This window comes from Camelus ferus, chromosome 16 (genome assembly GCF_009834535.1).
Source record: "Camelus ferus isolate YT-003-E chromosome 16, BCGSAC_Cfer_1.0, whole genome shotgun sequence".
Lineage (NCBI taxonomy): Eukaryota > Metazoa > Chordata > Mammalia > Artiodactyla > Camelidae > Camelus > Camelus ferus.
This window is the reverse complement of record NC_045711.1, coordinates 39087053-39111453: the sequence shown is the minus strand read 5'-3', so window position 1 is coordinate 39111453 and position 24401 is coordinate 39087053. Positions and strand designations below refer to the sequence as shown.

General features: G+C 47.2%; 1 protein-coding gene across 3 annotated transcripts in view; it reads left to right on the top strand.

Moving 5' to 3' along the window:
* Nucleotides 1–24401, top strand: part of RPH3AL (rabphilin 3A like (without C2 domains)) — a 142217-nt gene that overhangs the window by 19076 nt on the left and 98740 nt on the right. Inside the window, exon 1 of one of the 3 annotated variants that reach the window (XM_032457502.1) lies at nt 23374–23516. The exons of the other annotated variants lie outside the window; for them this stretch is intronic. The gene's annotated coding sequence lies outside the window, so the exon portion shown is untranslated. Of the gene's footprint in view, nt 1–23373; nt 23517–24401 lie in introns of those variants that run through there. 3 annotated transcript variants of the gene reach the window in all.

Sequence of the window (24401 nt, the reverse complement as noted above, 5' to 3'; positions counted from 1 at the left end):
AGGGACCGCGGGGCCGGGCGGGGGCGGCCGAGTGGGGGAGGGAGCGGGCGGCCGAGGGCGGCGGCGACCAGCAGGCGGCGCTGCGGCGAGCGCTCCGGCGGGCGCGTCAACAAGTGCGGTGTTTACCGAGCGCCTGCGAGGCGCGCACGTGTGCAGGAGGGGCCTCGGGGCCTCGCGGGGACGGCGCGCACCGCCCCTCCGCGCTCGGCCTCGCTTTCCGTGAGGAGCCCAGGTGATGGGCGTGGGCACCCGGGCGGGCCTGGGCCCTGGCCCTTGCGGCTTTCGCCCCTGGTTAGGTGGTCAGGATGGCACTTGGTGAACAGGAGGGTGTGAGGAGGGCGGGATGGAGATAGCTCTCGCTGGCCAGACAGGATTCCTCGCCACCTCTCAGCCTGAGAGTCCTGCCCTAGGTTTTTTTTTCCAGTCCTCCCGAAACCCTGTGCTCTCCTGTGGGGCCCACCTCTTTTTCCCAGGCCAAGGTTTGGAGGAAGTGTAGAAATCCACCCCGGGTGCCTCACTGCCTTCAGGATGAAGGCTCTGGGCTCACAGCGGTGCTGGTGACACCTGAGCTGTTGGGGTGGAACCCTTCTTTGGGCTGCAGCGAGGTCTCTGATGGAAGTTGGAGAATTTTGTCCCTTGCCTGGCTGCTCAGATGGCTGAGGACCTGCGTGGTCTGTAATACTTCCATCCTCCCCCCGCTCCCCCCCAGTCCCGGAGGTAGCCCTGGAGAGGGGTGTGATGCTGGAGGTGGAAACCCATCCTCAGGGAGTTCAGGGCCAGGGGGATTCAGGGAGAGATCAGACTCCATCTGTGTAGCTACTTGGGAACCTCCCAGCATCCAGAGATCTGGGGGAGTCAGGGTGTCCCTGGACACCCTGGTAAGAGCATTGGCAGAGCCAGGGCTGCAGTCCAGTCTCTGCCCCTCCCTCCCCCACACCTTGGGCGATTGTGCCCTTCCCCGGGTGTCCATGCCCCCTCCATCCTCCTGCCTCTGACATCCCCTTGGCCTCCCATCTCTTGGAGGAAAAATCACATTCATCGGAGCAATAAGCTTCATTTCCTCTTTTCTCTCACTGTGACATTTTCCCGACAAGTGCTCTGCACCTGCTGCCTGCCTCTTGGCTCCATGCCGCCCCTCTTAATCCTTCACGCCTGGCTCCTGGCCCCACCACTTGCTGAAACTGCTTCCCTGAAAGTCAGCTTGTTTCCAAACACCACTCTTTTGTTGGCCTGGTCCTGCTGCCGGTCCTTCTACCCAGGAAGCAGACCCCGGTGGGCCTGTGCTGTCTTTGCAGCCATCTCAGCTGTGGTTTTTGGGACACCCCTCTCTCCTGGTTTTGTTCGTATTTCTCCATCGTTTCTTCTCCTCTTCTGACCCCTCTTCCCGCTTTTCTGGGATGTTTTGTGAGCCCTCGTGTTTAGCTTCTCAGAGAAATGGCATCAGGAGCCTTCAGGAAAGTCCCCCCGACCCTGGATTTGAGCTCTAGTCCTGGCTCCTTGGATGCCCAGTGACACCCCAAACTCGGCATGTCCTCCTCGCAGGCAACTGCCCTCTCTCACTCCTCAGCGGTGGGTCCTCCCTCCCCCACCCCTTGCCTTTGTCACACTGTTCCCTGAATTGTCTCGCTTTTCCCTGCACCTTTGTGACTAGGCAACTACTCCAGGCCTTAAACATCTCAGGCCAGAGTTCAGAGGCCCTTTAACTTGTCTGATGCTAGAATCCCTTCCAGCCCCACCGTCCATCTGGCATGTTGCCTCTAGACCCATGGTCCCTGGCTAACTGCTGCTTTTCCCCTGTCACTGACCCTCTCCCCTGGGAAGTCTTCAGAGGCTCCCAGTTTCCTCCCGCACAAAGCTCAGCTCCTCCACCTCGTTTAGTTCCTCAGTCACGTGGCCTCAGTCTCTGGAACGAATTTCCAGTCCTCAGACTTCTTCCCTCTCTACCGTGGTTGGCCCTCTTGGCCTTAGTTTTTGGGACCCAGCTCAGAGGATGTCTCCTGGGAAAGCTTTGCCTCTCCTAGCTGCACTGGGGACCCCTTCCTTGGCCTCAGGACCGCAGCTGTCTGTCTGCTGTTCACAGTTCCCTTTGTGTCCCTGAACCCTCTTTCCTTCCTTCTGGATCCCCAGGATCAGTACGCTGGTACCCTGTCAATGCTCAGTGAAGAAATTGCCTTCCCCAGACCTCCAAGAATATCTCCGGTCATCCTTAAGAGTCTGGTTCATGGCCCACCTCCAGATTCCCACTGGCCTGCACTCCTGCTGGGCTCACGGATGGATTCATTACACTTTGTGCCACCCAATTTGATCTTTTGTTATCTACTGTTAGCCTCTGATTGTATCATGGGTGTGAGAGATGCTTTTCCAGCTCTTAATCATAGCAGCTGTTTATCGAGTGGTCAGTACGTGCTGGATGTGCACTGCTCTTTCCAAGCTGATCTTCCCTTGTGTGTGTTATCCTTGCAACACCCAGAGGGATCGGTGCTACGATTCTTATCTTTGTTCTGCCTGTGAGGACACAAGCCCAGTGAGGACCAGGGACCTGCCTAAACCTCACAGCTTGTAGGTGGCCAGAACAGAGGTTGGAACTCAAGTCTGTCTGACTCCTGAGCCTATTTTTTGATAGTAGGATTTGCTGCTTGTCCAGGAAAGCATATGCTTCAGTCTAGGGAGTGTGTTACAGGTCCTCTTGGCACCTGGCCCAGGTGTTTGGGAAGTACTGGTGGTGGGGTTGCCTGGTTGCTTGGGACTCCGCTGGACTCCAGGAAAGGACTCTGGGACAGAAGCAGATGGTTAATGGTGGGACCAGTGACTAAGGGAGACTGTGACAACTGTCCCAGAGGCCTTTGAAACAGGCTGTGTGTGTGTGAACGTGTGTATGTGTGTCTTAGGTAAAAGTTGTGGAACAGAGAACCCCCATGGAGCCCTCAGATCATTTCTGTCTCTTTGGACACTTTTAATGCTTTTTTTTTTTTTTGGTAAACAAAATCAGCGCCACCTTCCACATCCCCAAACAGTTCCACCTTCAACTAAGTTTCTTTAGGCGCTGCCCTGCCCATCCCTTCACAGGTCACTGTCATATGAAAATGAGTTCCTGCTGTGAAACACTGTTGCCATGGCAACCAGTAGTGCAAGTCTCTTGCTCCAAGGTCTCTGCACCATTTGCTTTGATGGGGCTTTTTCAGCCTTTGTCGCCTAAAAAAAAAAAAATTAAATATTCTACTTTACACTCCTTTTGCATGGACATTTAAAACATTTGTTTCTTTCAGGCAGCGATTTCTAGGCACTGTTAGTGCCCCAGCAGCTTGTCACCAGACTGCTGGCACACCATTAACAATGACCCCAAATGGTGCCTCTGGTTTAGGTCACCTGCTGAGTGAAATCCAGTGCCCTGTGGGTACAAGGCCAGTGGCTGCGGCCTCCATGCATCCTCAGTGTCTGGAGAGGCAGAAGGAGAGCCGTCTGGTGGTGGGGAGGGCTTGTTGAGACAGCTCTGTTCCAGTTGGAGGTGGTGACATTGTTTGTCTTTAGAGGCTGTCTCCTGTGGGAGGGCCTTGTGCACCTCTCCTGGCAGGGCGCTCAGAAAGACAGGGTGCCTTTGGCAGTAACCACAGCTACTAACTTTGATGAGTGCTTACTGTGTGCAGACCCTGTTCCCTTATTTAATCCTCAACCCAGTAGAAGCAGCAGTCTTATTATTTTCCCCATTTTACAGGTAGGGAAAATGATGCACAGAGAGGTTAAGTGCTTGCCCAAGGACACACAGCAAATAGGCAGTAGAGTTGGGCTTTAGCCCTAGGAAGCTGGACTCCTGTGGCCAGTGCTCTTTACTTGGCACCACATAGATAGTGAAAGGACTATGTTTTAAAAAATGAAAGGGTGAATTGGAGAGGTCAGAGCGGTTAGCTTTCTCAAGATTTGATTTAAAGCAGTAGTTTTCAACTTATTATGTCTTCTGAGAGGCAAAAGGCTGCAGTGAAAAGGCATGTACTAGAATGTTCACAGCAGCACTGTTTGTAATGGCCAACAAACTAGAAATCAGCCAATGGCCATGGGCAGTAGGATGGACAAATACACCGGGGTGAATATGTGGAGCAGAACACCGTACCCCAGAACAGTCTACAGCCACACGGAACAGTGTGGACGAATCACACAAACACTGTCGAGCAAAGGGGCCAGATGGAAAAGAGCATGTAACATGTGGTTTCATTTATATAAAGAGCAAAAAAAGGCAGAATGAGTATAAGGTGTTGGAAGTCAGGGTAGTTGGTCCCAGGGGCACAAGGAAGGCTCCTGGGAGGCTGGTGATGTTCGGTTTCTTTATCTGGGTGTTGGTCATATAGGTGTGTTTATATTCTCAAAATTCACCAATTTTGGTATGTGTACTTGTGGGTGTGTGTGGGTGTGTGTGTGAGATACTTCTATATCATTTACCAAAACGGAAACAGACAGCAGTGGCCCTAAACACAGGAATGAATACCGACGCTCCATTCCCTTATAGGGGCATCACTTCCTTTGACATCACTGTACCTGGAATCTTGGATTTCTTCGGAGAGGTGGAAGGTGATGTGAGGGTGGGAGCCCAGGTTCTGGGTTGGAGTTTGGCTTTGGGGATGTGGGAACAGGGCCAGGGGCAGCTCTGGTTTCCTCCCGTCCCCCTCCACTCTGTTGGATTTGGGGTGAGTTTGCAAAGCTAGGAGGTGGCTGGTTGGATTCCACTAAGTCCATGAAGTGGTCCTTTTCTCTCTGTTGTCAACAGAGACTAGGGGTCAAGGAGGTGATGTGTTTCGCCTTCTGCTGGTTGAAGGGTGTCTGGTTGCCGTGGAGAAACCGCAGCACACAGCTGACGCTGCAGCCCTCTGCACAGACATCCTCACCCCTCCCATAGCCGCGCACTGCCTGCAGAACACAGTATTTCAAGGATTGCACCAGCCTAGAGTGTAAGTGGTGTTCACTGGGAGATCAGCCCCTCCTTTCACATGGCAGTTATAAGCTGCTAAAAATACTGGAGCACCTTATGTAAGACGGCCCTTACGTAGTTATCACCTTATGTAAAAGCACTTAGTAACCACGGACAATTAATGAATCAGTGTTGCGGTGACCGTGGGGGACATCACCATGGAGTTGGTGGCTGACTTGCCAGGTGAGGAGGGTGAATGACCATCAGTATCCAGCCCCGCCTGACTCCCTCAACTGCGCTCACACCTCATTTATATGTCCATGCATTTTCACCTTTGGGCCTGGCCCATCCAAGCAGCCGAGTTGATGCCAGGGTTTGTACACTTTCTTCTTGCTCAGCCCTCATCCCCTTCTCATTTACTGATAGAGCATCCTCTGAAGCTCAGAAGGGGCTCAGAGGGCCTCCTCCCCATTCAAGAGTCCCCTCTGTGAGGAGCCAGGAGGGTGGCCATTGGCTTGAGTGCTGCCTGTGAGCAGGGCAGCCCATCTCATAGTTGGATGATGTTTGAATAGTTAAGGGAGAGCGATGGGACAAAACCAAGGTGCAGAACATGCCAGGTTGGCCAAAAGCTGAAACTGACAAGAAGACATTTCACAGTGATCAGGTTTTTAAACCCATGTGATCGGAGGCTTGGAAAGGACAGCAATTTGGAAGGACCTGTTAAAGTAAAAAGCCCTATATCATAGGATTCTACCTCTCAGGATCTGTCCTAAAGGAACCATGGCATGTGTACAGAGGTGAGGACGTTCTGGGACAGCCTTTGTGACAGTTTGCAGTCAGCAGTGAAAAACGGTGCATGCGCGGTTTGAATGTTTGCTGGTGGTAGGATCCGTCTGTTGACTCACATTTTCGTATGGGGAAGACTGCAGTTTTGTTTTTTTTAATTGAAGTATAGTCAGTTACAAAGTGCCCATTTCTGATGTACAGTGCAATGTCCCAGTCATGCATATACATACATACATTCATACTCTGCAGCTTTGAAAAAAAATTAGTTAGACCTTTCTGTAACAATAGTGATGAATCTCTAAGATTATAAGGTGAAGAAAACAAGTTTCTAAGTGCTAAGTACATTATGATGACTTTTATAGAAATGGATACACATAGTCCCCCATACTTCATGTGAATACAAATACCTGTAACACACATCTACACGTGAAAGCATACAAAAAGGTCTAGAAAAATGCATTCCAGACTTATAGCTGTTCTCTCCATGGAAGGGGGAGGGGACCCAGGATTGTATGTGTGTTGGGGGAGGGGGATGATCAAAGAAAAATTTAGCCTTCTCTGTCATTTTAAATTTTTAAAATAATTTGATTGATGTATAATTTATATACCTCAAATTATTCATTCATCTTCAGTATACAATCTGTTTTAAATTTTTTAAAGGGAAAGTAATTATATAATTAAAAATTAATGTCTAATTTAACCCTCTTCCTGATGCAAGAAGCCTTCCTCTGTCCATCCCTGAGGCATGGATGGAGTGTGAAGCAAAGCTCATTGTATGGTGTTTTGCATTTAGGGGCAGCTCATATAGGTAGAAATTCTTTCCTCTTTTGAGCTGAGATCTGCCTCTTTGTCACTCTGCTTTTGGGTCTGTCTCTTTGGTGCTATCTCAGGTAAGTCTGCCCTTTTGCAGGGGGCAGAGTTTTCACTGGTACAAGACCTCATTCCTGCCTCCTCTGGGAAGAGGGACTTGCCTCTTTTAGGGCTTCCTTGTAGAGTCTGTAGGGTGATAGGGACCACAGTCCAGGCTGTGCTGGGCACCTGTCTTGTCAACCATCTGCCTAAAGTTTTGCAGAACTGGACCCATTGTCCCTAATGTTGCTTGAACATGACGTAACACTTTTTAAAAAATAATGGTTTATTTTTTTTTGAATCTTAAAAGTAATTCATATTCATTATGGAAAATTTCAAAAATACACAAAAGCACAAAGAAGAAAATAAATATCTGCGATTCCCAACCTCCAGAGATAACCACTGTTTAATGTTTAAAGGTTGAGATCACTCTATAGAGATTATTTTATAACCTGCATTTTATTTAACATTTTCTTACCCCAGGAATATTAACTGAGATATATGTAATATAATTTTTTCTCAATCCAGTGTTTGTTTTTCTTGTTATTATTAAACTTGGAGAAGTTTCTAATGTTTATGTAGTGTTGTGGACTGAATATTTGTGTTCTCCTGAAATGCATATGTCAAAGCCCTAATTCCAGTGTGGTGATATTTGGAGATGGGAGTTTGGGAGGCAGTTAGGGTGAGGTGAGGCCACGAGGATGGGGCCCTCCTGATTAGACTAGTGCCTTTATAAGAAGAGATACCAGAGAGCTCCTTCCTGCCATCCCCCCCATGCAATGAAGAAAGGCCAGCTGAACACACAGCAAGAAGGCTGCTGTCTACAAGCCAGGAAGTGAGCCCTCACTGAGAACTGAACTGGCTGACACCTTGATCTTGAACGTCTAGCCTCCAGAACTGTGAGAAATAAGTATCTGTTGTTTAAGTCACCCAGTCGATGGTATTTGCTTGTGGTGGCCCGAGAAGACTAACCCACATGGTTAAGTCCATCAGTCCTTTCATTGTATGATTTCTTCCCTTGCTTTTGGGTTTGAAAGGTCTTCCCCACCCCAAGTTCAGATAAATATTCGCCTGTATTTTCTTCTAGTTCTTCATTTGGTGTCAGCTTTTCTTTTCAGCTCTCTCTTTTCCATTGAGCTCTAATCCTACCAAAATTTACTTTATTTTATAGTATGAAGTCGGACTCTGATTTTATCTCTTTCCAAATTGTTGAGCAATTCTTTTAGTTCAATTCCTCTTCCTACCAACTACATTTGAAAATTCATTTTTATTTTTTGAATATTCAGTTGACCCTTGAATAACGTGAGTTTGAACTGTGTGCGTTCACTTATATGCAGATTTTTGTCATTAAATAAGTACTGCACAGTCCGGGGCTGGCTGAATTCGAGGATGTGTCACCATGGATATGGAAGGCCGAGGGTAGAGTTATACAGAAATTTTTGACTGCACGAGGGCAGGTGCCTCTGACCTTCCGACCCCATGTTATTGAAGGGTCAACTGTACATTACAATCAAAAACAATGACAAACAATGAGAGTCTCCCTCTCCTTCTCCCATAGCCTCCCAGGTCCAGTAACCTGTGTTACTGGGTTAGTAGATTTCGGTCTTGGACACTAGGTTTCCTTCTGCCTTCCCCCGACTGACTCTAAATGGTGGCTTTATCGTAGAGCAAACCCTATAGGGGCTTCCAGGTTTCTCTTTTTTCATTAACCGATCTTTTTTCCTTCCTCTATCACATTTTTTTTTATTATGACTTTACAACACCTGGCAGTGCAGATTCTTTCTCAACATCTTTTTGGTTCTGCATGCCTACTTATTCATTCTTCTTGGTGAAATTTATAATCATTTTATAGCTTTTCTACACATATCATTAGAATGTAATTTGGAGTGACATTAAATTTATAAGATAATAATATTGAATTTTTCTCCCTAGAACTATGGTCTGTCCCATGTTGATTCATGTCTTCCTTCCTCTTTTTTTTTTTTTTTTTAATCACATCCACTAAAGTTTCCTAGATTACTTTATGGGGGTTGTGAACATTTCTTGTTACGTTTGTTCCTAGGTGCCTTTTTTTTTTTTTTTTTTTTCACAATCTAAATACATCATTCTCTCTTTATTCTCACCCTTCCTTTATATCAGTGAGTCTTTTTGGGGGGTGGGTAATCAAGTTTATTTATTTATTTTTAGAGGAGGTACTGGGGATGAACCCAGGACTTTGCATGCTAAGCATGCACTCTACCACTGTTCCTAGGTGTTTCATGTTTTTTTATTGCTAGAGAATGGGATCATTTCTCCCTGATCTTATTTATAATTGGGTATTGTTGGGATATAAGAAAGTATTTAATTTAAAAAATTATTGTGAAATCTCTCTATATATACAAATGCAAATAAAACATGTATGTACAGTTTAAAGAAGAAGAAAAAAGCAGACATATGCCCCGCTAACTGAAGAATTAGAGCATCAACAGCCCTTTAGAAATTGCTTTTATGTCTCTCCTTAGGTGAGTCTGCGTCTCTCCTCATCCCCAGGGGATACTCCAGCCTGAATTCTGTTATCATCATTAACCTGCTGTTCTTTACAGCCTTACACTGTAGGTTTATGTCTTTAAAGAATATGTTTGTTTGTTTTTTTTAAATTGAAGTACCATCAGTTACAATGTGTCAATGTCCCAGTCATGCATATACATACGTATATTTGGAAACAATATGTTTTTTAAATGTTAGATACTTTTGAACTTTTATAAATGCAGTCACAATGTATTCCAGTTTTTTAATAGGTCCATCTGTGTGTTCTTGAGATTCATCCTGTAGTATGTAGCCATAGTTCATTCCTTTTTTTTACTGCTCTGTGTAAAGGTACTCAGTTTACTTATCCCCTCCACTTGTTGATGGGCATTTGGGTTGTTTCCGCTTTTCTTCACTGTTGCCAACATCTTTTCTGTGTGTGAGTTTCTCTAGGATGTGTACTTGGGAACAGGATGGTGAGGTCATAGGGTCTGTGTGTCTTCACCTTCCCTTGTTCTCCGGAGTCTGAAGCAGTGTGTCTTTCCTCCAGCCCTGGACCAGAATGCTTATTCCTCTACGCCCTCACTATTATTTAGTACCATCCACACTTTCAGTTTTTGCCAGTGTGCTAAGTGTGAACCAGTATCTCATGGTGGTTTAACTTGGCGTTTTGGTGATTACTGCTCAGGTTGAACATGTTTATGGGCTACTTGTGTTTACTCATTTACACGCCCGTACTTTTCTTTACCCATTTTTTTTCCTATTAGATTATTGCTGATTCATAAAAGATCTTCCCATATTCCCATTCTGATACAAATCCTTTGTTTATTATGTGGTGCAAATGCTTGTCTCGGTGTGTGGCTTGCTTTTTCACTATCTTAATAGCATCTTTTGATGAACAAAACAGTCAGATACTTTAGCAAGCTTATCATTAACTGGGTTTCAATATTTGTTTATGTTTCTTTTGTTTTGTGGTAAAATGTGTGTACGGTGAAATGCACAAATCTTCCGTGTTTCATCCAAAGAGGTCAGATAAATGCATATGTCTGTGCAACCCAAACCCCTATCCAGTTAAAGAACATGGCCATCACTCCAGAAAGTTCCCTCATGCCTCCTCCCAGGCAGGACCCTTCCCTGCACTCCCAGAATCAACCATTCTGATTTTTCCCCCAGGTCAGTTTTGCCTGTGCTGGAAGTTCATATAAATGAAATCGTACGGTATACACTCTTTTGTCAAGGTCTTCTTTCACTCTGACTTGACATATGTTTTGAGATTCTTTCCTGTTGTTATGTTGTATCAATAGCTGCTTCCTGTTTATTGTGGAGCAGTATTTCACTGTATGAATATGTATAATTTGCTTATCCATTCACCTCTTAAAATTTTTTCTTTTCTTTTGGTGGGGGGAAGAAATTAGGTTTGTTTATTTAATGGAAGTACTGGGGATTGAACTCAGGACCTTGTGCATGCTAGGCATGCACTCTACCACTGAGCTACACCCTCCGTGCCTCCATTCACCTATTAATAGAGCCATAGAGCCATGGGCTGTTTTTAGTTTTGGGCTATAATAAATGGAGTGGCCGTAAGTCTTCTAGTTAACACATATTTTCATTTATCTTACATATGCTGTTGTTTATCCCTAACTTTAAATTGAGTTCCCAGTTTTGAAATAATTTTCTCTCTGTCCCCAGTGGAAAGTTAATGGAGAACACCAGCTTAATTTAGAAGGTGAAAGGTAGGTGTATGTATTATTTTCCAGACTTCATTTTTGGAAACCAGGTTCATTTCTCTTGCTCCTCGGTGTAGAGCACAGAGGTTAGGTGAGGGGGCGTCTGGTGCGGCGATCAGAACACTAGGGCTAGACCCCCAAATTCTTTCATGCCATCCCTCAGGAATCCTTTGCCTAAGAAGGCTCAACATTGAAATTGTTCTGCTCTAAGTGGGGCCTCATTTACAGGTAAAATAGGAAATGAATTCTCTCCTGGTTTCTTTACTGTCATCGAATCACACGGGTTAGTGACAGGAAATGACCCAATTTCAACTGGTCTGAGTTGTCAGTGCTTGTCCTTGTTAATGTCAGGATCTGGGCTGGTATTTGATCAGAGGGACGGTGCCGTGGGTGAGGTTCGCCCAGGAAAGGTCAGAGATGAATGTGAAATTCTTTTGAACCCCAAATGGCAGCACTCCATCCAGGCTGTGTCTTGGAGCAGCCACCAAGCTGCCCACGTCTCCCAGGTGTCCTTCCTCTGCTTTTCTCGAGAGGCAGTTCCCACGGTGACCTTCTCTCCCCACCAGTTCTAATCCTGCTGGTGGTTGGCCTCATTCACAGAAGCCACTGCTGGAGGGCCGATGACTCCTGCCTGGACACGAGGACCTTTTTCCCATTTTCTGGGCTTGTAAGGACCTTGCACTTCTAACTTGAGCACAGTAGAAAATGGATGTGGTGCTTAGCCACACGATCCCCCCATCTCTAGGGTTCCGTGGAGTAGGTAACTAGCGGCTTTGAGTATCTTGCTTGGCCAGAGCTGCTGCAGGTGGCTGTGGACGTGGTGGGCTGCCAAAGTCATCTTTGCCGGTTGAGGGCCATATGAGGGGACTGCATGGAAGAGGGCTTCGATTTGCAGCTTATGATGGTGATTTTCTCACAAACGGACATGAAACATCTTGTTTTAGCATCATCAGTCTATGACAGCAATTTTCTCCATGAAGGGGCATCTCCTCTTCCGTCACATAAAAGGGCCTTGTGGTCTGGGATGGCCTCAGGCTTCCCCAGACTTCAGGTTTGGGTGTCATGGGTTGAACTGGGTCACCTTCAACAGGGTGATGGGGCATAATTTAGCAAAAGGGGAAACTTGGGAGTGAGAAGGTCCTGTATGGACTCTAAAATGCCTTTATAGAATTAAGACTTTGCATCTAGGTCACTCTGAGGTCAGGGCAGAGAGGACAGGCCCATGGGGCAGCCAGGACTCAACCGTGGGCTGACTTGATATCCAGAGCACAGGCTCACACAGCAGCTTGTCAGGGGCTGAAGGTTTGCACTCCAGGGACCATCGCCTTAGAGGATGTTCACTGGACCTCACTCTCAATGGGGGGCTCTGCCAACAGATGTAGAATGTGGACTCTCAGTGTGGGAATCTGGGGCAGGCATGGGGGTGGGGAGCAGATTGAGGCAGGTTGGAGGAGCTGGAAGTAGATTCAGGGAGGGCTGGCTGGCATGAGGGACGTGGTGAGAGTGTAGGTTTAGTGGGAAGGAAGGTCAGGTGCATCTCCAGAGGTTGGCAGATGGGAATTGAGTCGGGCCCTCTGCAGAGGCTCATCACACAGGCCAGGCCAGCAATGGGCAGCCTTAGGACAGATCTTCAGAAGTGCGGGGGATGAGGCCTCAACAAGGAGGAGAGTTGGCCAGAAGCCCAGTGCTCAGTGTCTCCAGATGTGGGTGGGCCCAGCACGAGCAAGGCAGAAGCTGAATTGCTAAGTGGCTGAGGGCTCCACTCTGGGTTCAGACTTGTAGGCTTTCATCCTGGCTCTACTACTCGCTCACCCTGTGGTCTTAAGAAGTTGTTTTGCCTCTGTGGACCCCAGTTTCCTCATCTGTAAAATGGAAGTAATAACACTATGTGTCTCATTGTCCAGAGGACTAAATGAACAGCTGTGTACAAAGCATTTGGAACAGTGCTTGGTGCGTGGATGGTGGTTATTATTGTTAGTATTGAGGTCTCCCCAGTTTGGCCTGATGTGTGTCCTTTGGCCCCCGAGCTGCCTGCAAATGGGGCTCACACTCAGCCTTGAAGGCTGCTGCTTTCATTTTATATTGAATTCTGCAGCCCACGTGCTTGCCTTGTTTCTACAGCTGCTGGAAATCTCAGTCAGATGTGTTGCATCTGATTTCTAGTGACACCTCCTCCTTCTGCTTTCTGCCGGGCCTCTGTTCTCTTTGATCCTCAAATGGTTTATTTTTTACTGTGTTCAGCCCCTAAACTTCCTCCTTAAAGTAAGCAGTAATAAGTTTCCAATGAATAAATATAATTTTTGGTCCTACATTGAGTCAGAGCTATGGTGTAAGGAGGCATGTATGCTCTGCCCACCCATGTCCCTGTTCCCTCCTCTCTACCCGAGTCTGGAGGGTCAGTTGAGGCAGTAAGAAAAGTCTGCCCCTGGGACAAGTTAGGATTCACAACAGATATTCTGGCTGTGAAGATCTTCTGGCTGTGAGAAGAAACTGCAGCTATTCCAGTGCTGGAATTGGTGAGAAGGTAGGTGGAGGAGGACAAAGACTAATTCTTATTAAGCACCCACTGTGCACCTGGCACTGTGTAGGTACTTAATACACGTTGGGCTGCTTCAGGAGGCTGGTAGATGACTATCCTAGGTGTGGGATTATAGAATTCTGGAAAGTTTAATCTGTAAGTCTGTAAGTGGGATGTGGATTTGATTGTAGAATCAGCCTGGACCCAGTTGTGGGCCATGTGAAGGACCTGATGTGAGACCTTCCCCAGGACATCCTGCCACTCTTCAGACTTGTCAGGGCATATGTCTCAGTCATTTATACGTCAATATTGCTGTGTAACAAAACACCCGCAAACCTACGGGCATATGGCAATAAATATTTATTCCTCCCTCACGTATCTGTGGATTGGGTGGGCTTTGGCTGACCTAGGCTGCTCTCAGTGGGACATGGTTGGCTTCAAGCTGTGAGCTGGGTTTAGGTCTGTTTCCTGTGTCTCTTATCCCACTTGGACCATTGACCACCAAGGCACATTTGTGTCACAGTTACAGGCAGGAATGCAAGAGTGCAAGCTCAGTTGCACAAGTCCATTTCAAGCCTCTGCCCATATCATATCCACTGACATCCCATTGGCCAAAACAAATCATATAACCCATTGCAAGCCAAGGGACAGGGAAGTACACTGTCCACTCTTAGGCCATGGCAGAGTGTGGCTATCTCATACTGTTACAGAGAGTGAAGAATTGACACCAATAATTCAGCCTACTTTAGGATGAGTTTCCTTCATTCATTGAGTAAATATTTTTTGAAAGGCTACAATATGACTGGCACTGTATTGTCTCTGAGGATAGAGTGGTGAACAAAACAAGCCTGGCCCTTGCCTTATGGAACTTACATTCTAGTGATGGAAGCAAACTAGAGAGCTCTTTCTACCATTAACTGTTTAATTGCGGTTGTGATCACCACTACAGAGGACAAGTACAGAGCACTGGGGGGCATGTACAAAAGGACCCGACCTAGTCCAGGGAGGAAGAGATTGTTGAGCTCAGAACTGAAGAGTAAGACTTAGTTAGGCAAAGGATCCTTAATAAGATTAACAGTTGACTTCTTATCTGAAATCATGGAAGCCAGAAGGCAACGGAACAACAAAGTACTGAGACAAAAAGACCATCAACCAAAAAGTCTATGTCCAGAAAAAACATCCTTTATGAATGGAGAAATCAAGATGTCCCAGATAAATAAAACCTGAGTTTGTTGCTGTAAGACCTACCCTACAAGAAATACTATAGAGAGTACTTCAGGCTGAAACAAAAGGACACTGGACAGTGACTCAAATTCACATGAAGAAATAAGGAGCACCTTTAAAGATATAAATGTATTTTGTTTTAACTCTTTTCTTCTCCTATCTGTATAAAGTAATAATTATAAAACCGTGCTGACAGGCTTATAATGTATAAAGATGTAATTTGTATAGCAATAATGGCATAAAACAAGGGGGAGGGAACAGAGCTGTATTAAAGCAAAGTTTTGTATATATTGAAATTAAGTTGGCATTAAGCAGAACTAGATTGTTTTAAGTTTTAAAATGTTAGTTGTAAGAGAATTAAAATGGTATGCTAGAAAATACCTATTTAACACAAAAGAAGGCAGTAATGAAAGAATATAGGAACAAGACATAAGACTATATAGAAAACAAATAGCAAAATGATATAAATCATGTCTTATCAGTGATTATGTTAAATGAAAATGGACTAAAAACTCCAATAAAAAGACAGAAATTGAAAGAACAAGTTCGAAAACCCAACTCTGCTTTAGATTGAAAGATACACACAGGTGGGAAATAAAAGGATAGAGAAAGATAGACCACATGCACAGTAACTAAAAGAAATGTGAAGTGGCCATTCTAATATCAGATAATATAGACTTCAAGACAAAAATATTTCCTAGAGACAAACAAGGACATTTTGTAATGATAAAAGTGTCAATCTATCAAGAATATATACCAATTATAAACACGTATGCACTTAACAACAGGAAACCCCAAATATACAAAGCACAAAGTAACAGAAGTGAATGAAGAAATAACAATAGTTGGAGACTTTAAGGTTCCACTTCCAATAATGGACAGAACAGGTAGTCAGAGGAACAATAAGGAAATAGAAGACCTGAAAAACACTGTGAACCAAGCAGACCTAACAGCTATCCACAGAGCGCTCCACCCAGCAACAGCAGAATACACATCCTTCTCATGTGCACACGAAGTGTTCTCCAGGAGTCATAAAACAAGCCTCAATAAATATAAAAGGATTGAAATCATACAAAGTGTGTTCTTTGACTATAGTGGAACAAAATTAGAAATCAGTAACAAAAAGGAAATTTGGGAAATCCACAAATATGTGGAAGGTTAAAAGGTTCCTAAAATATCAATAAGTCAAAGAAGAAGTCATAAGAGAAATTAGAAAATACTCTGAGATGTATGAAAAGGAAAATACAACGTACCAAAACTTACAGCATGCTGCAGAAGCAGTGCTTAGGAGGAAATTTATAGCTGTAAATGCCTGTATTAAAAAAGAAGAAAGACTTCAAATCAGTAGCCTTCTTCTACCTGAAGAAACTAGAAAAAGAGCAAACTTAATCCCAAGCAAACAGAAGGAAATAATTCATAAAGATTAGAGCACAGAAAAATGAAACAGAGACTAGAAAAGACCGTCTATTGTATGATTCTATTTATATGAAATGTCCAGAATAGGCAAATCTATAAAGACAGAAAGTAGATTAGTGGTTTCCAGGAGTTGGGGAGACGGGGGAATGGGCAGTGACTGCTAATGGGTAGAGTTTCTTTTTGGGGTGATGAAAATATTCTGGAATGAGATAGTGGTGATGGTTGCCTAACTCTGAATAAACAGAAACCACTGAATTGTACATTTTCATAGGGTCAGTTTTATGATACATAAATTAAATCTCAATACCAGTGTTAATTAAAAAAAAAAAAAGTCAAAACAGAGGTAACTAGGTATAAGGGGTTGGGGAGGGGCAGAGCTAAGGGAAGCATTCCCCCAGCAGGAGCATCTGGTTGTCTGCAGGCCCGGAGGGGAAAGAGTGTGGTGCGTTAAGGGAAATACAGAGAGGCCCCAGGTGGGCTGGGTGGGGTGGGGTGGGAAGCCTTTGGTTTTATCATTAGAGCAGTAGAAAGCTCCTGGAGGATTTGAAGAGCTCAGTGTGACTGTGAGAAGACCAGATTGAAGAGGGCCAGGAGTGGGATTGGGGAGGCATCTCCAGTAGCCCAGGTGAGATGAACCTGCGTGACAGGGAGGTTATTGTTCAAGGTCATCCCACTAGATGGAGCCAGACCTGAGTCCCTCTGGCACCGCCACCTCTGCTCTCCGCCGGCCACTAATTTACATCCCCACAAGTGTTCTTAATCAGCCCGGAGAGTGGCGGAGGTGAAGTGGACATCATGTTAATCAGGCTAACTGGGACTGGTGGCTAATTAGGGCTAGCCTCGTTGCAAACAGTAGACATTAAACAAAATGAGGATTTATTGCCAGGACACTGGAGTATCTCACAGAAGCCCAGGCCCCTGGAACGGCTGAATCAAGCGCATGGACCAGAGGGAAACCCAGGAGCCCTCCCGCTGCCTCGTGTTTGCTCAGCCTCTATCTCGCCTCTGCTCTCCTTTCTCACTGCAGGCCACCCTTCTCCTACCGGGCACTTCCACCTGGGGAAAATGGCCCCTGCATCAGCTCCTAAGTTTGCATCTTTTTATTTCAGAGAGCAGTTAAATTGAGACTTCAATCTCTTAGCCCATTTCCCAGATTCTCAAGGGGGGGACCTCGGTACACCGGCTCAGGCTGAGTGCACCTCTGGAGGAGTCAGCTGGGCCTGAGGGTCTGGACCCAGTGTAAATTCGGGGCTTCTGGAGCCCACCCCAGAGGCAGCTGGGCAGCTACAGTAAGGCCAGGGACAGGAAGGGACATCCGATAGGATGCCAAGTGACCCTGTGTCAAGGGTCCCTCCACCCCCACTTTGAAGAACTCACCGCCTGGGATGCCTGTCCCTAGTGATTAGATACACAAGACCTTATTTTGTCACTGAAACTGGTTTGCAAACACAGCCCTCTGCCTGTCCCTCTGCCTTCCTCTTTGGGCCATCACTTTCAGCCCTTGACTGGGCAGGGAACATTCCAGAATTCAGCATTAGCCTTGCTACCTTTGTGCATTCTGTCAGTTCCCCCAGAAGAGCAAGGCCGAGCCCATGCCCTGCTGAAAAGCTTGTTGAAAGGGACTCCATTATTGTCATTGTCTCATTTTCATCTGCTGTTTGAAACTCAGTGGAGCTGATTCAGGTGCCTGGAAACCCTGGTGACTGTGGAATAAATGGGCCTCTGATTGGGGACCGGAGGGGACAGGAAATGTCTGTGAAGTCCAGTGGAAGGCAGGTGTGAGGGTCAGCTGCCAGTCATCGCCCCAGCCCCACCTTTTCCAGCCTCAGCTCAATCCTTTTAGCTGGCCTGCAGCCGTCCTTTCTGCAGGGGATGCTGTGGTCAGGAGAGAGCCGGGGGTGCTGGGAGCCCCAGGCCTTTCACACCCGGGGCACTGTTTCCAGTGCTGGGGAGGAGATTGATCCTGGATGGGGCTTTTTCTTTTGTTGTGAGAAGCAGGGCATTGAAGACCTTCAGTCAGGCGCTCTCTCAGACATCAGAGGGGGAGACAGGGAAGGACACTGCATGCAGATGTGGGTTCCGAAGGCTCATGTCTCTTTCAATTCCTGCAGCATTTATAGGAGGCTGTGCGGTTTGGCATCTTCTTATTCACAGCCATGTACTGGTTGCCTGGAATGTTTCTAATACTAATAATGATGCTGGTGATGTGCACGTGCCTTCCCTCTGATTAGCAAGCATGAGCCCCTCCGTTTCATGTCTGTTATAACCTAGTGAAGGAAGAAGGGCAGATTGTTTTATATGCATTTAATAGTTGATAAACCTCAGGTTGCCTGGGTGTGGGATGGAGAGGGTGTGTGAGTAATTTTTTCCCTTTCACCATCACATAGCTGGTCAGAGCTGGGACTAAAAGCCTGCCTTCTGATCTCAGACCCCAGACTGTTCATGGCAGAGTGTAATGATCTTCTGAATTCTCTCAGGCACGGACTGTAGCTTATTCTTCCCGGTTTTCCTGTCTGTCATCCATCCATCTCTCCATTTATTCCTCCATCTTGTTCTATAAAGGAATTGACATACTAACAAGAACATATATTTCTCTGTGTATGTTGGATATACAAGAAAAATAGAAATACGTATTTATAATGAAAAGATAAAGTAGATACTTAATGTCAGAGCTCTGCATACATTTTTTTTTAATATGCTTGTGTGTGTGTGTGTGTGTGTCATTAGATAGAAACCCATAAGAATTAAGACCAGGAAAAACGTAAATTAACTGGAAGGTCACAGCCAGGGAGACAGTTAGGATATATATTCAGGCCATAGAGCGGTACAGTTTACTGTATGTGAACCACAGATTTAGCTTTGAGCTAATGAGTGGTCAAAGCAGGAAAAAAATGTATGATTTACACGGTTCATGGGGTCCATAAGGAGCAGGAGACCAGATGCTGAGTGCTTTTCCAGGCAATTAGATCTGAAGGAAATTTCTTGCCTGGGTGGTCATCTACAAGACTGAGCGGCGAGGGAAGTACGTGGCATGTGAACCACTGTTCTCTGTCCCTCCTCCCATGACAGACATCACTAATCAATCACAGCTCTTTCCCACTGAGGCCAGAGAGAGCCTTCCAGCCTTCTAGCATGGTGGTCCAGGCAGCCGTTACCAGTGATGTTGGGTCAGGATGCAGGACGAAACCCGCTTGCCATTCCAGCTCTTGGAGTAATGGTGGTGTCGGGAGTCATGAGGGAATGCTGAGTGGAGAGCCACACGAAGTCAGGGCCAGCACCTCTGCAGGGGTGGCATGAGTGGATACCATGTCCTGTTGTCCTGTTGTCCATTGGAGGTGTGTTCACTGTAAAACCTGGACAGCTGGAGGGACCCATCAGGGTGATGGCACATGCTCTGTGTGTTTGGAGGGACTGAGGGGACACACTAGGAATTTCTGACTCATCACAGTTGCTTACTTGTTCTGCAGATATTTAGCAAATGCCTACCATGTGCCTAGAAAGAGTGCCTGACCCACTGTCCTCACTCCCTCATCCCAGTTCAACATCACTTCCTCAGAGACGACTTCCTGACTCCTCTGCGTCAGAGCTCACAAATCACATCACCTGCACCTTTCTCCCATGGCCTGTATCACTGTGTGTACAGATGTGTTTAGTTCTGTTTATTTGTTTAGTGTTCCCCCCGCCAAGACATGAGTCTCAAGGTGGCAGGGACACCGTCGGTCTTGTTCATGGTATCCCCAGTGTGAGCACAGGGTCCAGCACGTGGTAGGTGCTCAATACATATTTGTGGAATGAAGGAAGGAAGGAATGAAAGAATAAAGAGGGCACGAAGATGAAGTGGACGATAGAACATAAATATCACATAAGGTGGCAAGTGCTCTGTGCTGCAGGGAGGGGACAGGCGAGGAGCTAAGGGACTTCAGAGGAGGAAAGGCTTCTTCCAGAGGGAAGGGGAGAGCAAGGAAGGCTTCAGGGTGAGCAGGACCCTGTGCTGGGTCTGGAAGGATGAGCAGGAGCCGAGCAGGGAGGCAGGGCTGGAGGAGAGCAGAGCCAGAGTGACTGTAGGGTGCTCCTGGGGCAGAGCTGGGGAGCAGGAGCAGCGACACCAGGGAACGTGGGTCTGAGCCAGCTGCTGGAGCTTTGCCCACAGGCTTGATTTGGGCAGCAGAGGGGGAGACAGCAGATTTGTGAGCGGAGCAGGGATGGGGAAGGAAGGGCCCCAGGCAGGAGAGGCAGGCTGGAGGAGAGCCACAGAGATCAGGGAGGCCTGGGGGCTGGAGGAAGATCAAGGCAGTGCCTGGGGGGAATGCACAGCCTTTGCTCCCGGGACTTGGTTTACATCCTTCCTCTCCCATGCCTGACGACCCTTGGGGACCCCCTTTGGGCAGGCTCTGGCCCCAGGACCCCAGGCCAGCCCCAGCCATGCTGCTCCCCTCCCCCTAGCCTGGCCCAGCTCTCTCTGGCGCTCCGAGTAGCTAGTTCACCCAATTACACTGTTGCCAACACATTTCTAATTTTAAAGTCAAATGTGTATGGATCATATTCGTAGCATAGAATCTTGAGCATAGTCTTTGATCTTCCAGATAGAGATTGATTTTCCTAACTTCTTTCCTCCTGAGCTCTTTAAGGTGTTTTTTCAGTCACATATCTAGGGAACTTTTATTTTCTATTTATATTAATTATCAAATTACTCCATTTCACATGAGTCATTCAGTTGATCCTTTTTGGCCTCCTTCTTGCAAACCTCACACATGGATTTGCTAAGCAGTTTGGCACCTACTTCCACATTCAGACGCCCTCAGTGAGGTTTCTGACTGGAGATGCAGCGGCAATGGAGCCTCGTTGCTTGTGATTCCTGGATCCTAGGATGACACTGGGTGGAGAGATGCTAATGGATGCACACGCTCCTCACATATTAGCATGGAAGGTTCTTGAGGCGGCATGCAAGGCCTCCTTTCCACATTCATTCTGGTTGTGCTAACCCGGAAGACTAGCCAGAGCTGGGCGGTCAGGGGTGGACAGTGGAGCCGGAATGTGGAACCTGGGAGATGAGCCTTTATGCGTCCCTGGGAGTGTGAACACGTGGGGAAACTTCCTGCAGCGGTCTGGGTGGGTGCTGAGACAGGAGAGGCTGCCGCACTATCCAGGGGCCGTGGAAGAAGCCCGCAGTGGAGGGCTCCCTCTGGACCATGAGACTGCCACACAGGAGCAAAATAGCCCTAGGAATGAGCATTGGGGCTTCAGAGGAAAGCGGCTCCTGCCTTGGCATCTCGGGCCAGACAGCTGCTGGCACAAACTCCAGAGGGGCAAGTCAGCACAGGAGCAGCTCACTCTCAATGCTCCTGTCATTTCTGTTAAGACGTTTGTAAGAGGCTCACTCAGGGTAGTTAGTGCGGTGCATTCTTATTCCTTCCTGCTCCTGGATAGGTGACTTACTCAGGACACTCGACTGCAAATGACAAAGACCCAACTTAAACTAGCTGAAGCAAAAAGGGGACTCTGTAGACCTGACAAGTTGGGAATCACAAGAATGGTTCAGGCATGGCTGGATCCAGCAGCTGACAACACCATCAGGGTTATCTCCCTCCATCTCTCAGCTCTGCTTGGCTTTATTCTCAGGCTGTTTCCAAGCGGCCACAAGAGGGCCATTAGCCATCCCAGGCCAATGCTGTTCTTAGAGCTTGCTGTCACAGAGAAAGAGGGTCTGTCTTAGTAACTCTGGTGACAGCCCAAGGAAGACTCTGTATGGCTAGGCCTGGGTCACATGCCAGCCCTGAGCCAGTCACTGTGCCCAGAGGGTGGGGATATTCTAATTGGCGGGCCCCAGCCATAATCACCCTGAGGAAGAGGGAGGGGCCCGTTTCTCCCACCTAGAAGAACTGAGCATGATTTCCTTGGCCCTGGGGAGGAAATCATTCTTAAAGAGAGGAGTGCTGGGCAGACAAATGTACTTCCATTGTGGAAGGCCAGCAGAGGCCCTGGGTGCACAGCCATCTGGAGGCTGAAGGAAGTTTTCAGGGCACCACCCACGTGGCAGGGAGGCAGCATGCCTGCTGTCCTCCGTCGAGCAGAGGTTGTACACTCAGACGTCTTCATGTTCTCAGGTCTGGTCCATCCTGGACCTTCAAACTGAGCCGGCCTTTCTGTGCAGCAAGCTGCTGGGAGCATGTGGAAACCAACCTCTCATCACCATGTCTGTCCCAGAGGTTGTCTCCAGGCTCTGACACCACTTTTCACATCTCTTTGGCCTCTGGTCCCTGGATCCACAAATCTGGCTCTGATGTCTGCATTTGGCCCCCATCCCTGCTGAGGTTTGAGTCTCTTTTCTGTATGCCTGACTTGCCCCAAGGCTTGGCCTGATTTTGGTGTCACCTGCAGTTTCTATCCTGTGGCCCTGCCAGGGGAAGGGCAGGGTGGCCAGGCTGGACCTGGCAGGGGAGATCCTCTCCTCCGTCGCTTCTCCTAAAGTCAGAGTGAAGGACCAGCTGGTTCCTGGCACACCTGGGTATGTGGCGACTGCTTTCCACAAACTCAGAGAGACTTACATCATATTCTGCTGTGTGATACAACTGGCAGCACACAGTAGCACTTCGCAACATTTTTAGCTACAGAACCTTTTCTTCAACAGCTATCTTCCCTGAAAATCCAATATATGAAGCTGACAAGAGCAGAGTTGCCCTGGGCTAGGTTGGAATACGCCCCCTTCATCCGTCTCCCCAACCTATTCCAGATCAGCAGCCCCAAAGAGATACATGGTACCCCCGAGGACTCAGTGGAACCCAGTTTGAGAACCTCTGCATGATTCTCTCCAACCATCCCTTTTATTAGCACCTGCTTTTGTTCCCCATGGGGGATAACCGCTAGATGTGGTGTTTTTCTTCCCACCATGCCATTTTTCCTATCATGACCTTGTTCAGACTCTGAAAAGGTCGATAAGGAGATCCTCCTTGACCCCACGGGCAGGCATCAGGGTGTAGCGCTCCCCAGCCACGCAAGGCCTCCCTTCACGACCCTCGTCCTCCTGAGCTGCACGTGGGAGGCCGCTCCATTTACGGCATTGGTCAAGTGAGCTGGGGAGCCACACCCAGATGCATGTCCCACCCCCAGCTGCAGAAGTTTCAGGAAGTTATGAGAGGCTGACGTCCTGTGGATGAGTGCTGCCAGGAATGATTATTTCAGGTACCTTCCCATAAAATGTGCCCTTTTTAAACAATAAGATCCTTGAAATTTGTAAAAGTGGCCAGACTTTAAAAAAAAAAACCCACCACCAAAAAGGATGCAAATGTTCCCAAACGAGGCCTCCCTCTAATAGAAATTGTCCTTCACCTGTTCAGGTTTAGAAAACTGTCGTCAGGGACCTCAGATTGGTCTGGGCGGGCTCCAGCTGGGCTGCCGTCCAACCCAGGAGAATCCAGGCCTTGGTTTGGTTGCAGCTGGGCCTTCCTGCAGCTGCCACTTATTGACTTAAGTTGGAGTGATTCAGATCTTCATCAGGGTCGTCCCTGACAACGCGTGGTGGGCGGGCCAGAGCCTGACCTCCTCTGCCTGGGACGCCAGTAGGGCCAGGCCCCCAGCGAAGCCCCCTAGGTTTCTGGTAGGTGTTTTGGGGTCTCCGACAACGAGGGGACAGGAAGATGACTTTTTGTATTTTCTGGAGCTGGGGCTTTTCCCAGAACTTTGCTAAGTCCTGGGAAGGGCGTGTCTGTGCTGGGAGAGTGTCGTTAATGGTTGACTTGCTTTTTCCGGGTTACCCCAGGGCCTGCTCTTCCCAGGAAGAGGCAGCAGGGCTAGGAGAAGAGCCGGGAGTCTCCCATCACCTCCCTGACAGTTGCTGCACTTTGTGTCCTGTCCTCTGAGAGACCCCAGGGGACAGGGGTTGATTTAGGAGTGGCAGGCAAAGGGGATGTGTGTTTTGGGAGAAACTTGGGTAGCAGGTGGGCCCAGGGTCAGGTGGAGAATGGGACCATGTTATTACAACTGACCAAATTGGAACATTCTGTCCATTAAATGTTTTTATTGTACATCATGCTTTGTGTAATACTGGAAGAGGGGACACAGCCCCCCAGGTGATGTTTGGGGTCAATGTGCATAAGACTCACAAGTCCCCAGATGGTTTATGAGACAGGACCAGAAAAAACCAAGGGCCAGAAGGAGGCAAAAGTAAAGAAATGCATAGGCATTGTTTCTTAGTGTGTGAGAGAATTTTAAATATATTATACAGTAATATTAAGTATTCTACACAGATGAGTGTTTAAAACGTTTTAAGGATTAAGTAGTTATTTTCATGTGCATTAGAACAAAACTTTTTAAAAAGTTCCCTTCTGTTTATAGCAGATGATACGGTTTTCTATTAATGGTGGTGATACTAAGTTTCCTTCGAAAATAACTTTAGGTTAAAGGGTGAGTTTATTTAAAGGAGAATATTAAGAATAGTATGGATGGCAGGTGTCATGGGAATGCCTGAGGTTTGGGAATAGCG